This window comes from Colias philodice, chromosome 9, assembly GCF_061535455.1.
Source record: "Colias philodice isolate Cphi_HAF_F1 chromosome 9, ilColPhil1 Martin Lab GWU primary, whole genome shotgun sequence".
Lineage (NCBI taxonomy): Eukaryota > Metazoa > Arthropoda > Insecta > Lepidoptera > Pieridae > Colias > Colias philodice.
The window spans coordinates 11,539,343-11,551,666 of record NC_143094.1 but is presented as its reverse complement, the minus strand read 5'-3'; the positions used below and the strand labels follow the sequence as shown (position 1 = coordinate 11,551,666).

Here is a 12,324-nt window from a genome sequence, read left to right as displayed (position 1 = left end):
AACGTACATTTCTAATTAAATGCAATTTCTAATAATCGTCGATGTATCGTTTAGCGATATGATCAAGACAAATAATCGAGTCATGTGTGTACTCGATCATTGATGCGGCCTCACGAGACTATCATGGAAAGAAAATATACAAATTTAATCTTTATGAACTAAGCGATAAAGTTGAATTTAGAACGCGATATTGAACCGCACTCCCCACGAGACTATAAAGTGATGTAGCGAGACTATCTTGAAGAGAAAATATACAAATTTAATCTTTATGAACTAAGCGATAAAGTTGAATTTAGAACGCGATATTGAACCGCACTCCCCACGAGACTATAAAGTGATGTAGCGAGACTATCTTGAAGAGAAATTCAAATTTAATCTTTATGACCTTAGTGATAGAGTTGAATTTAAAAACTCGTCGCTTAAAAGGTCGTAAATTTTTACGACTTTCTTAGTGACGGACTGCTTTTAACTTGAACGTCGATAAAAAAATATTTTTCTAAGTATAATTTGAAATGAGATGAGAATTAATCTTTATTATATTAAAATTTTACACAACTGCATAAAAAGGAGTATAATGTTTATTTTGTAAGTCTTGTATATATTTATTAAAATTTACGCTTGGTTACTTTTAACTGGCAGAACATTTTAATGGTACGGAACCCTTCGTGCGCGAGTCCGACTCGTATTTAGCCGTTTTTTTTGTAATGTTAATCTTGTAACCTTTCTATTATGTAATCTATACTAATATTATAAAGCTGAAGAGTTTGTTTGTTTGTTTGAATGCGCTAGTCTCGGGAACTACTGATCCGATTTGAAAAATTCTTTCGGTGTTAGATAGCCCATTTATCGAGGAAGGTATATATCATCACGCTACGACCAACAGGAGTGGAGCCACGGGGGTGAAACCGCGCGGAGCAGCTACTTTGTTTATATGTATGTACAAATATTGCGTATATTTCAGATTTACAAAAAATCCTGCTTTAAGGCTAAGGTGGATTGAATGCTGTGGGAGAAAATCAGAATGGACACCTCGGTACAGAAATAATAAAAATTTCTGGACCGATATTTATTTTATTGAATATAATATGTGATGTGTTGAATAAATACATATTCAAATACAAATAAAATCGCGTTTTATTGTTTTTTCGTATGCATATAATAATGATGAAAACGTTACAAATGACCTGTGTAGTATTTTTTATGAATATAATACTAATGTTATTTCTAATTTCAACAAAATTATTATTTTTGTAATATCGATATGGTTACATCCCTTTAGAGCGATTGTATTATTACGTATATGTATAGAGATTTTTCTGTGTAATCGATGTATGTGTGCAAAAACATGCTAGTCTGTCCATTTTGTAATAGTTTGAGTTTGTAAAGACACAAATTATTTTTGTGAATGTGTGATTGTGTTTCAAAGTGTGAGTTACCCTCCCCGCACCAAAACCGGCAGAAAGTTTAGTTAGAACATTTGCCAGCGTGCTCCATCCATTACTTAATGATCTAAGTCACAAACATTTGGAACTTCCCTTTTAAGTCATATAGACCTGTAGTAGGGAAGTTCCCTCTTCCTCACTGAAATATAGCTAGGTACATGCTAACAATACAACACAAAAAAAAATTATTTAACTTAATATGTACTAAGAAATAATAAATATATAAATAAATAAATATAAATACTCAATTTTATATACTTACACAAAATTTTTCGAAATGAAAACTCACGTCATTAATATGTAAATATGAATATAAACCTGTTTTAGTACTAAGCAATTTTCCGCACAGATATCAACATCAAATTCTTTATACAACATACTTATCTACCACCTAACTACTAAGAAATGTAATTCTTGAAAATTTTTCGTATTTTTTTTAAAATATAATACTACTCCAATGAGCTCCTGTTCCATATTACAGTCCACCATACTTCCACTAAGTTCACCATGATTTTTTATTTCTTTGCACTTTGTTGCTTTTTGCTAAAAATGGAATCATGCGATAAAACCAGTAGAGCGTTGATATAACATACATTTTTGACTGAATAAAGGTACTTACGAAGGAGTGGGTTCACATTGTGAACAATCAGTGGGTTTATTTTCCATCTGGATTCCGGATTTCTGAAAAGATTATCTATGCTATGCATGAAAAAATCTTACACATTCGTTATGTACTTAAAACAGGGGTACATATCAAACATCGTCTATAAAACAATTATCATCAAATTTAAAATAAAACCAACTTACTTCATTAATTTGTTCCAATTGTAAGCATTCTTTTTCCTCCAACCTTTATGTTTCTTCTTCTTATTTTCTTTATTGTCCCCATTTGTCTCATTTTGTCTTATCGTGTTGTCACCCTTTGTTACGATTGCGCGAGCGACACAAGTTCCCCGTGTGACGGCCGTAGCGGGATTGACTCGTGCAGCGATCGGGGTGGGAAGGTACAGGGCGGCTCTCGCTATATTGGCTGGTCGCGCGCTAATTTCAAGTATTTCTTGTTTATTTCAAATCCAGCGCATATTTCAAAATTCTAACTCGGTAGACGTATAGGTTGTATATTTTATAGCTAATATCCAAAAAGTCGTAACTTTACGTTTGTTATTTTGAAGATGCCAGAGATTAAAAAAAAATAACAATGAGAACTTTGTAATTTTTTTCTATCGAGAAAATATCATGGAATCATGTTTCTAAAACGATAGACGTATTGTGTTACTATTGAACTTTCTTGTCAAGAATTTTCATCACGACAACTTTGTTAATATAAAAATTACGAAGGTTTGAAAAGGGCCGTAAATGTTAGAAAAATTAATTCATCCCCTTAAGGATAAACGAGTTTGACCCACTTCCCGACAGAGGGTCGGGAGTATTGATCTAAAAATTTGGGCTATGCCCTACGTTACTGGAAAAAGGCTACATTGAAAGGAAAGTACTTCCTACGTACATAGTATGTAATTTAGGAATTTATATAAATTGTATTTCAATACTAACCGAATGAATTATTTAATAGACATTTTAATATAATAGGTATATGTTTTTTCTAGTACCGACTCTTCATCTTCAACGGTAGTTTATTTAAATGGTAAGCTATGTTGCTGTGTAATTTAAATAAAATAATAAGAGATATAATAATTAGTACCTTATTTTGAGGGTAATAGGTATCTAATGTTAAGCTTTATATAAAACTCCAAATATATTATGAAAATAATCTTCAAATAATCAGATATGCAGGTATGAATAACAGCTATGCATCTATATTGTAAAAAATATTATCATGATTTGCAGTAGTAAAACTTGATTAGGTTTTTGCTGATTTGCCTTGCCCATAGGCCATAATAGACATCATAAACGCAGTCCCTCGACCCTCGCTTATTGCACGCCTCATAAGCGAAGCGTTGAGGCACAGATTAGAGAATAGTTACTTCGTAACAGATACATCACTCCCATACAAAAGCTAAAATACCTACGCTATATTTACCTACAAAATGCGCCGCAACTCGGCTGCAGTAAGAAATGTACTCTACGAACACGCACCGAGAAGCGAGTTTCCCGCGCACGCCGCGTGATTGCGTCATCAAACGAAAACTTTAGGGTTGTACCGAGCGCGTAAATTAAACACAGAATTGCTGAAACACTTATTTTTTTATTGTTAATTATATTTGTTACATTATACAATAAAAAAATGAAATCTTATTGATAGTAGTTGTTTCCTTCGGTTTCACCCGCGTGGACCCGCTATATGTGTCTCCTGGTTCCTGTTTAGGCAATTGAAAAAAAGACAATTCCTTGTTATTCACTCTTGAACTCCGACACCCGTCCACATCGCAATAACCGGGCATCTTGGTAGCGAGCGCGGGAAACGTGACGCGGGTGCGCAGTCTCGCGTGTGCCAACCAACTGCCGCTTGGGTCGGTACCGACCTACTGTGCGGTAGGCACTTATAGCGCGACCTTGAGCGAGTGACGGAGGCCTGGTTGAGGTGGGTACTACTGTCACTTCGCGCAAAACATCTGATTTTTCAAACTTAAAATGTCTTTATGTATCATACATTGCACTTGTAAGATAATACATACACACACATATTAAGAAAAAACACTATTTTTAACGTTCATGATATTTTTGATGTCATTTTTGTTATTTAAACTAGTTAAAAAACAGTTTAAAAAAGTTCTGTCTTGGACGTCCGTGTGTCTGTATGTGCGGATCCTTTTTCTTGTTAACACGATAGCGACCGAAATACTTTACTAATCGAGTCTTTTTTTTTCTCTTACGCTTGAGTATGCTCAGGAATAGAACCCTTTCATTTTTCAGGGTCTGATTCGATGTGGTTTAATTGTTATTAAATAAACAAAAATAATAATTAATAAATATTTATTAAAAAAAAATTATGAGGCGTGCACTTTTGGATTTTCCAAATTATTTACTTTTATGGTCATTGCTATAACGAACAAATCATACAGAAAATATGAATTCTATTGCACATAATATTACTTGATATAGAAACCTACCATTGTATACCTAGCTTTAGTCTACAGGTTGCAATTACATACAGTAAAATAAGTAATCATGTGCCTATGCATTATCGCATTATACTTCAAGCTTTTATCATACAAAATCGATGTACCTAGTCATCTTTCTATTACAACGATTCCTTGGAAATTTGAATGCTCTTGTTGTTTGCAGAAAAGGCCTATACAAACAGGCACAATTTCGATCTATGTACCTTTTCTATATCTAGTATTTTTGCTTAGTATTGGGATAAATTTAACTCTACAGCTAGTTTTAACACTAACATAAATTATACGTAGAATTACATACTGTATAGAAACAAACAATCTTCTTAATATTTATAACCCTACGCGGGTAACAACAGTCGCGAGGGTTGGACCGCATGCAATCAAGTATTTCAAATTGGAAATACCACGAACCATTGTCGACAGCCGAGTGCTAGGGCTCCTGTGGGACTTATTAATTACATTTCTAATAACATTGTCAAAAACACGCACTCTTTAAGTTTTATAATTCGACGACAGTTTAATCACGCAATTGTAATTTGAATTCGGGAGTTTGAAGAAACTAAGCCAGGATAAGAAAAAATGTTGTGTGGTTTTATGAAACCACGGTAAAAGTGAAACTTAGGCACAAAATTAAATCATTCAAATCATTCAAATGATTAATGAAAAAAAAATACGATAATGACTCGGAACACTGCTTTATACCTACTCGGCAGCCGAACGCGGTCACGCGACATGCGCTACACAGACCTAAAAAGTTTGAGACGATGTAATAAAAGTTTCACTTTAATAAACCAGAATTAAATTTAATATTTTAAACTGTTTCGGTCTTTGTTTTTATAATTGGAAAACCTATCATGTCATAAATTGTTTAGTTACCAAAAGTTATTATACATGGACATACAATGGAAATAATTACTTCCATGGAGGAATTTGCCTCAGTGTCGTTCTAAGTAGCTTCAAAATTATAGCCAATGACCAATAACATTAACGGCTAGTCTTAAATCAATCCAATTTCTCATTACAGAGTGACTACAAATGTCTTTGACCATCATAAAATCGCATATAACATAGATAGACTAGGCAAGACATTAAAAGCAAGGAAATCCTAAGCACGAGCCTCAAAAACATTCAGGATCATTGCCCAAGATGATATACGACTGGGCGTTTTACGCAACGCGGATGAATGGGGCACGGATAATAAATTATAAACTTCTGTTTAACACCGCCTTATCTTGCCATCACACAACGTGGAGCAAGTCATAAAACCGCGGCCATATTGCATGTTGATATGTAATAAATAATAGCTGAATGAGTTTTGTGGGAAAACTTTTAAATTGGATCTTTTGGCAGTATAAAAAGAGCCATCTTTTAAGTGTCGCTTTAATGACGGAAATTAATACCACTTAATATTCATAAATAATTTCTATTTTGCTTGATGTTATTTAAAAAATTGTAAACAACATAAATTTACCAACGCGTAAATTTATGTTGTTTACACATGTTTGTTTACATATTCCCTTCGCTGGTCGGATTTGGATGATTTTTCATTTATTTGCTACCTACCTTTGTGTTTTGAGTTACCTGTAACTGGAAGCACACAAAACACCCATGTAAATGCAGCAAACAATTTGGATGTCGAAAATCAGAAATAAGTGCTGAGGTTTTATTTTATGCCTCAGGTATCCTGAATGGTTTCCTTTTTTACCCACGTAACCATAACACGTATAAATTTATGTTTTATTACTATTTACAATGCTATTGTTGTGTGTTGGAATAAATGGTTTCTTTATTTCTTTCTAAAATAGATTATATAGATTGCCATTCAAATAGTCCCTTGTTCCTATAACTTGCACTATTGACCACTATGATAGGCATCACACCGGCATCTTATCTCCACATTTATTGTTTTAACACTGATACGGCCGCGGCGCCTCTGCGATTACGACACGATTGCGACACGACACATTTCTAGCTGTGGCTCATTTTGATCGAGTTTACGGAACGAAATTCTGATTTTATCTTATTTAACTATTAACGATGTTAAGAAAAAACACGAAGTATAAATCATTCACTTTATAAAAAAAGAAAAAATTTAGAATGTTTTTTTACTTATCGAATTTTAATTTTCCAGTACATAAAACAAATAACTATGACAAATTGTTATAATAAAAAGATTTATAAAATCATTCATCACCTCAAAACCAAACTAAATCTAAAACTACCCTCACCAAGCTTACATACGTTTTCACCTTTTTTCTCTTTTCAACAATCTTATATGCTTTTACTAGTTTATTACCAGTACAGAGTAAAATAATTTCAACTCAAAAACACATAGAATTAAAACATCAAACACAACAGTAACTCCATAGAGTCGGTTTCGAAATACAGTCGCTGCACTTAAAAATACAATTTTTACTCTTTACAATGTCGACTTGTGCACTCGACAAGTCGAGATGTTGGAGTCGACGAATAAAATTCCCTAGTACGTTGTTTTCTTACGCTAGTTCACTTAAACGACTACGATGCGATCGTAGTTTTTAAAGCAAGTAATTTATGAATGATTTTTATTTTTTACTTTTTTATGAATTACGCAACACAACTTTCTACTATGTATTTGTATTATTTTTATACGTAAAAAAAATCTATTAAGTAATACGTCTCCTTAAAATTTGAAAAAAAAAAAACTATGAGTGACCTATGCAACCCAGATACGTTGTAGTTTCGAAATTGCAACAGTATTGTAACCTCAACCAAAAACTCTTACACGAGTCAACACAACATTAATTAACAGATAAACAAACGCGCATCCCATCTCCTAAGACCTCAGCAATGCAAATGGCCGCCCACGCGCCGCCAGCGAGCGGTGGCTGTAATCGACGTCTAATCGACGATGAAACAATAGGACGATATGCGCACTACCGTTTCGCACTCATTAAAACCGTATAAAACATTGTACATCATTTGCATATTGTTCCGATGCCCACGTTGTTCATTATAAACAACAATAATTGGTAAGTTACCTACTTACTTGAATCAAAGCGCGGTGTTATAATTAATAGCACTAATAGCGTGTATTGTGTGGTATGCTTTTGTTTTATATGGCATAGAAACCTTAACTGGGTTGCGCTACCATATTTCACGCCTCATAAGCGAAGCGTTGAGGTGGGGTACTACTGTCACTTCGCGCAAAACATCTGATTTTTCAAACTTAAAATGTCTTTATGTATCATACATTGCACTTGTAAGATAATACATACACACACATATTAAAAAAAAACACTATTTTTAACGTTCATGATATTTTTGATGTCATTTTTGTTATTTAAACTAGTTAAAAAACAGTTTAAAAAAGTTCTGTCTTGGACGTCCGTGTGTCTGTATGTGCGGATCCTTTTTCTTGTTAACACGATAGCGACCGAAATACTTTACTAATCGAGTCTTTTTTTTTCTCTTACGCTTGAGTATGCTCAGGAATAGAACCCTTTCATTTTTCAGGGTCTGATTCGATGTGGTTTAATTGTTATTAAATAAACAAAAATAATAATTAATAAATATTTATTAAAAAAAAATTATGAGGCGTGCACTTTTGGATTTTCCAAATTATTTTATTATATTAATTAGTTTTACCAACATTCACCTTCAATTTAACTTAATAATCTAGAAAGCAATCTTTTACCCATATTTTAATGAAGCATGGACCAATTTATAAATGGAATATAGTACAATGGAGTAAGACCAGTGTCTCAATTTAAACGTACCTACCTAATTCTTAAATCTTCTTCAAAATATAGAAAACTTTAAATCTGTCTCTATGAAGAAGAAACTGATGATTGATGGACAATGTTTAATATTACATAAAGTTAAAATAAAATAGAAATCTTATATATAAAAATGAATCGCAAAATGTGTTGGTAAGCGCATAACTCGAGAACGGCTGAACCGATTTCGATAATTCTTTTTTTATTACATATATTCCTTGAAGTACGAGGATGGTTTTTATGTAGAGAAAACGTAAATATGTACCACGGGCGAAGCCGGGGCGGACCGCTAGTAAAATATAAAAACACAGAATTACAAGTAAATATGTCAATGCAAAATGCGGTTGACAAAGAGCTCATTAAATAGCGCGTCAATTTTCAAGTGATATTTAAAAACACTCGCATTGATGCGTGCAGCTGATAAAAATAATATATGGAATATAAAAAGTCTCGGATTACGTTTACGTAGTAGGAAGTAATTATTGAGAAAAATAAGACTTTAATTTATGCTACGAAAATAAAATAACGAGGTGATACTGCAGCTTTGTTTATGTGAATTTTCAGTTATCAACTATCCTGCGATTACTGTTTTTTCAATACAAATTGCTATCATCTATAAAATCTATTTGGTTTCAACAAAAAAATTACCTTATCGTCTAGATCTGATATCTTTCTATCAAAATACGTCCTACCTTTCAGATGTGAACCACAACAGACAATAACTATTTCCTTTATAGAGCATGCAATTACTATTTTGAAGTCGTTTAAAAATACTTCAATAAAAACAAAGAAACCACTTAACGACGATATTAATCTTGGTTCTTCACTTCAACCATACTTACTTAAGTAAGCGTTACAATAAACTTTCGCCTCGGCTTTCCTTGTTTTAGTATATTGAATCAAAATTATCTAACAAAAAGCGACACAGTGTTATTAATTAGGCTGGCGTTGATTAAGAAAATGCGTAGATCGGTGAAAGCACACGACGGGAACATGCTTTCGTTGTATTGACAAACATTTTAATGGTTGAGATTGGCTTGTAATTAATGCGTAGGATAGTTTTAGGGCCTTGCAACTCGTTCGGCTATATTTTAAAGCTGAAGAGTTAGAACGCGGCGCTAATCTCAGGAACTACTGGTGCGATTTGAAAAATTCTTTCGGTGTTAGATATCCCATTAATCGAGAAACGTTATAAGCATCATCACGCTAAGACCAACAGGACAGGGGCACATCTAGTACCTAATTAATAAAGGTTGCTAATCTAAACTAAATAGGTACTATTGCTATTATAAATACATACATAGCAATGTCTTCCTTGGAAACTAAGTATTCTTTACAATTTTATGAAATAAGAGGCAAAGTATTTTACTAATAGACAGACACATTTTCAAAAACTGTAACATCGAAAATAAATACACCGATACATGTAAACGTTTATAAACTCATCTCTAATGATACTTTGAACAATAATTAATCAATGTACTATACAATATACATGTACTATATATGACAGTTTACAATATAAGCAAATACTTTAAACTGCAGCGCACTTTCTCCGGCCGATATATCTATGAGTTCATTTCGCGATTGGTCAAACAACAATAGACGCAAATTCGCCGTGATTTGCTCCCACGACGGCTATCCGTAACGACACGGGATAGAGATGTCCGATCGATGTCGATAAAAGCGCATTATAGAGTATCGAAATCGATGATCTGTGTCACCGAGTCTCGCTGTGACGAAAATAGGTTTATTTAATGTAGACTTGTAAAAGTGCAGGTTAGACATAGTGACCAAATAATAATAATGAACGAATTATCTACCTATAAATTAAACAAAGCTATGGAATGCTGAATGAAGTAATGGGAACAAGAACTATCATTTATCAGCAAATCACAAAGAGCATATTACAATGTCCAACAGTGAATTTATTCTTATTAAATCGACGAATGCAGACTAGTACGAACTAAGAATTTAAAGTAGTGCCTTCTGAGAAGAACCAATTATTATTTATTAACGTGTATCGATAAAGTACACTGAGGCACAACACTACACAAGAACTGGTCCACGCTAAGCGGAGATGCGCAACTTTCACCAACCTTTCCGGGACGGTCCCTTGGCCGCTGACCTTACCGCGCTAGTGCCGTACTTGGCGGCGTTTATTAGTTCAGTGCACGCAAGTACACTTGAATATCAACCTAAAAGTAACATGCAGTAGGTCGCTTTTTCGTATATAGTTGCGAGGGTATTATAATGATAGCTGATGTGTTATTGTTTTCGCATAATAATATAGATTTGTCTAATGTTAGGTTCGCGATACGTGTAGTGTAACACGGGGAGTCGTTGGAATTAAGAGTAATAGGAAAATCAGACCAAACTAGTGTTTATTAATCTAATCTTATTTTTAGATTTTGTTGTCATATTCCGAAAACAAGACTTTAAACATTTTAAAGTTTATATGTAGCTACAAATTCATATTATGACAAATGATAATAGGAAGGTGTCTCATCGTCTAATAAAAATATATGGTACGTAAACTACACACAACAAAGCTAGGAGAAGTTGTGCATGCGCAAAAAAACTCTCGTAGGATAAAGTCTTACCCGCTGCTATAGTGTCGTGTCACAATCGCAATCGCTGCATACCCCCGTGTTAGGGTATTTACACTCGACACGATAAATCTAGGGGAAACGATGCGACTGTCGTGTGTTGCAAGTATTAATATGGAAGGGCTTTATTGCACGCCTCATAAGCGAAGCGTTGAGGTGGGTACTACTGTCACTTCGCGCAAAACATCTGATTTTTCAAACTTAAAATGTCTTTATGTATCATACATTGCACTTGTAAGATAATACATACACACACATATTAAGAAAAAACACAATTTTTAACGTTCATGATATTTTTGATGTCATTTTTGTTATTTAAACTAGTTAAAAAACAGTTTAAAAAAGTTCTGTCTTGGACGTCCGTGTGTCTGTATGTGCGGATCCTTTTTCTTGTTAACACGATAGCGACCGAAATACTTTACTAATCGAGTCTTTTTTTTTCTCTTACGCTTGAGTATGCTCAGGAATAGAACCCTTTCATTTTTCAGGGTCTGATTCGATGTGGTTTAATTGTTATTAAATTAACAAAAATAATAATTAATAAATATTTATTAAAAAAAAATTATGAGGCGTGCACTTTTGGATTTTCCAAATTATTTTAACTATTTTCTTTCATAGATGTTTTTTTGCACTATCTCATGATCAGTAGGTAAAGAAAAAAAAAAGTATATCTAACATATTTTTTGACCATTTTTTTTATCTAACACGATTTTGAATTAGTCATTATGTAAACATATTTATCCATCTATTTATAGCTTCATATCAATGAATTTACTGCTTATCAACGTTTAATTAATTCTATCTAATCGCAATTTATAATTATTTAGCGCTTGCTCAAAACAAAAACAAAAACAAAATACGTAACTACTTGCAATAAAAATGCCTATCCTCATGAAAAATGGAGCATCCTTTTATCAACAACAAACACTTAAAACCGTACAATATGACTGAAAACTTACAAAATCAAAATAATGTTACACAACCCAGCGTGTCTATCAGACAGAACAGCCTCACACACAAAATACTTTACGATACTGACATTTGAAATTTTAATTTAACAATAAAGAACAAAATTTCTGGACAATAACAATCATTAATCTATTCCCAAAAAAATGCATCAAATTAACCACCACATGGCTAATAAAAAAATGGAATAAACGGCACCATGCATACAAGTCCTAAACAATAACGAGCGCAAGGTCGCACATAGACGCATCCATTGTTGTATCGACAAAAGAACATATCAACTTTTTGTCAGCCCTTCGGAGATCTCGATAGAGCTTCGAATCGCAACTATCCATCAGAACACACAGGAATGCTATTTATCATTCTTAAAATTCCAAACAAAATCCTGAAAGATATTTCTGTGCGTTTAAAATTTTAACATAACTTCTTGATTTCGGTTGTGTTAGTGTGTATGTTAGTATTAATAAAACAT

General features: G+C 33.3%; 1 protein-coding gene across 2 annotated transcripts in view; it reads right to left on the bottom strand.

Moving 5' to 3' along the window:
* Positions 1-12,324, bottom strand: part of Drak (Death-associated protein kinase related) — a 224,417-nt gene that overhangs the window by 12,747 nt on the left and 199,346 nt on the right. The gene's annotated exons all lie outside the window — the stretch shown is intronic.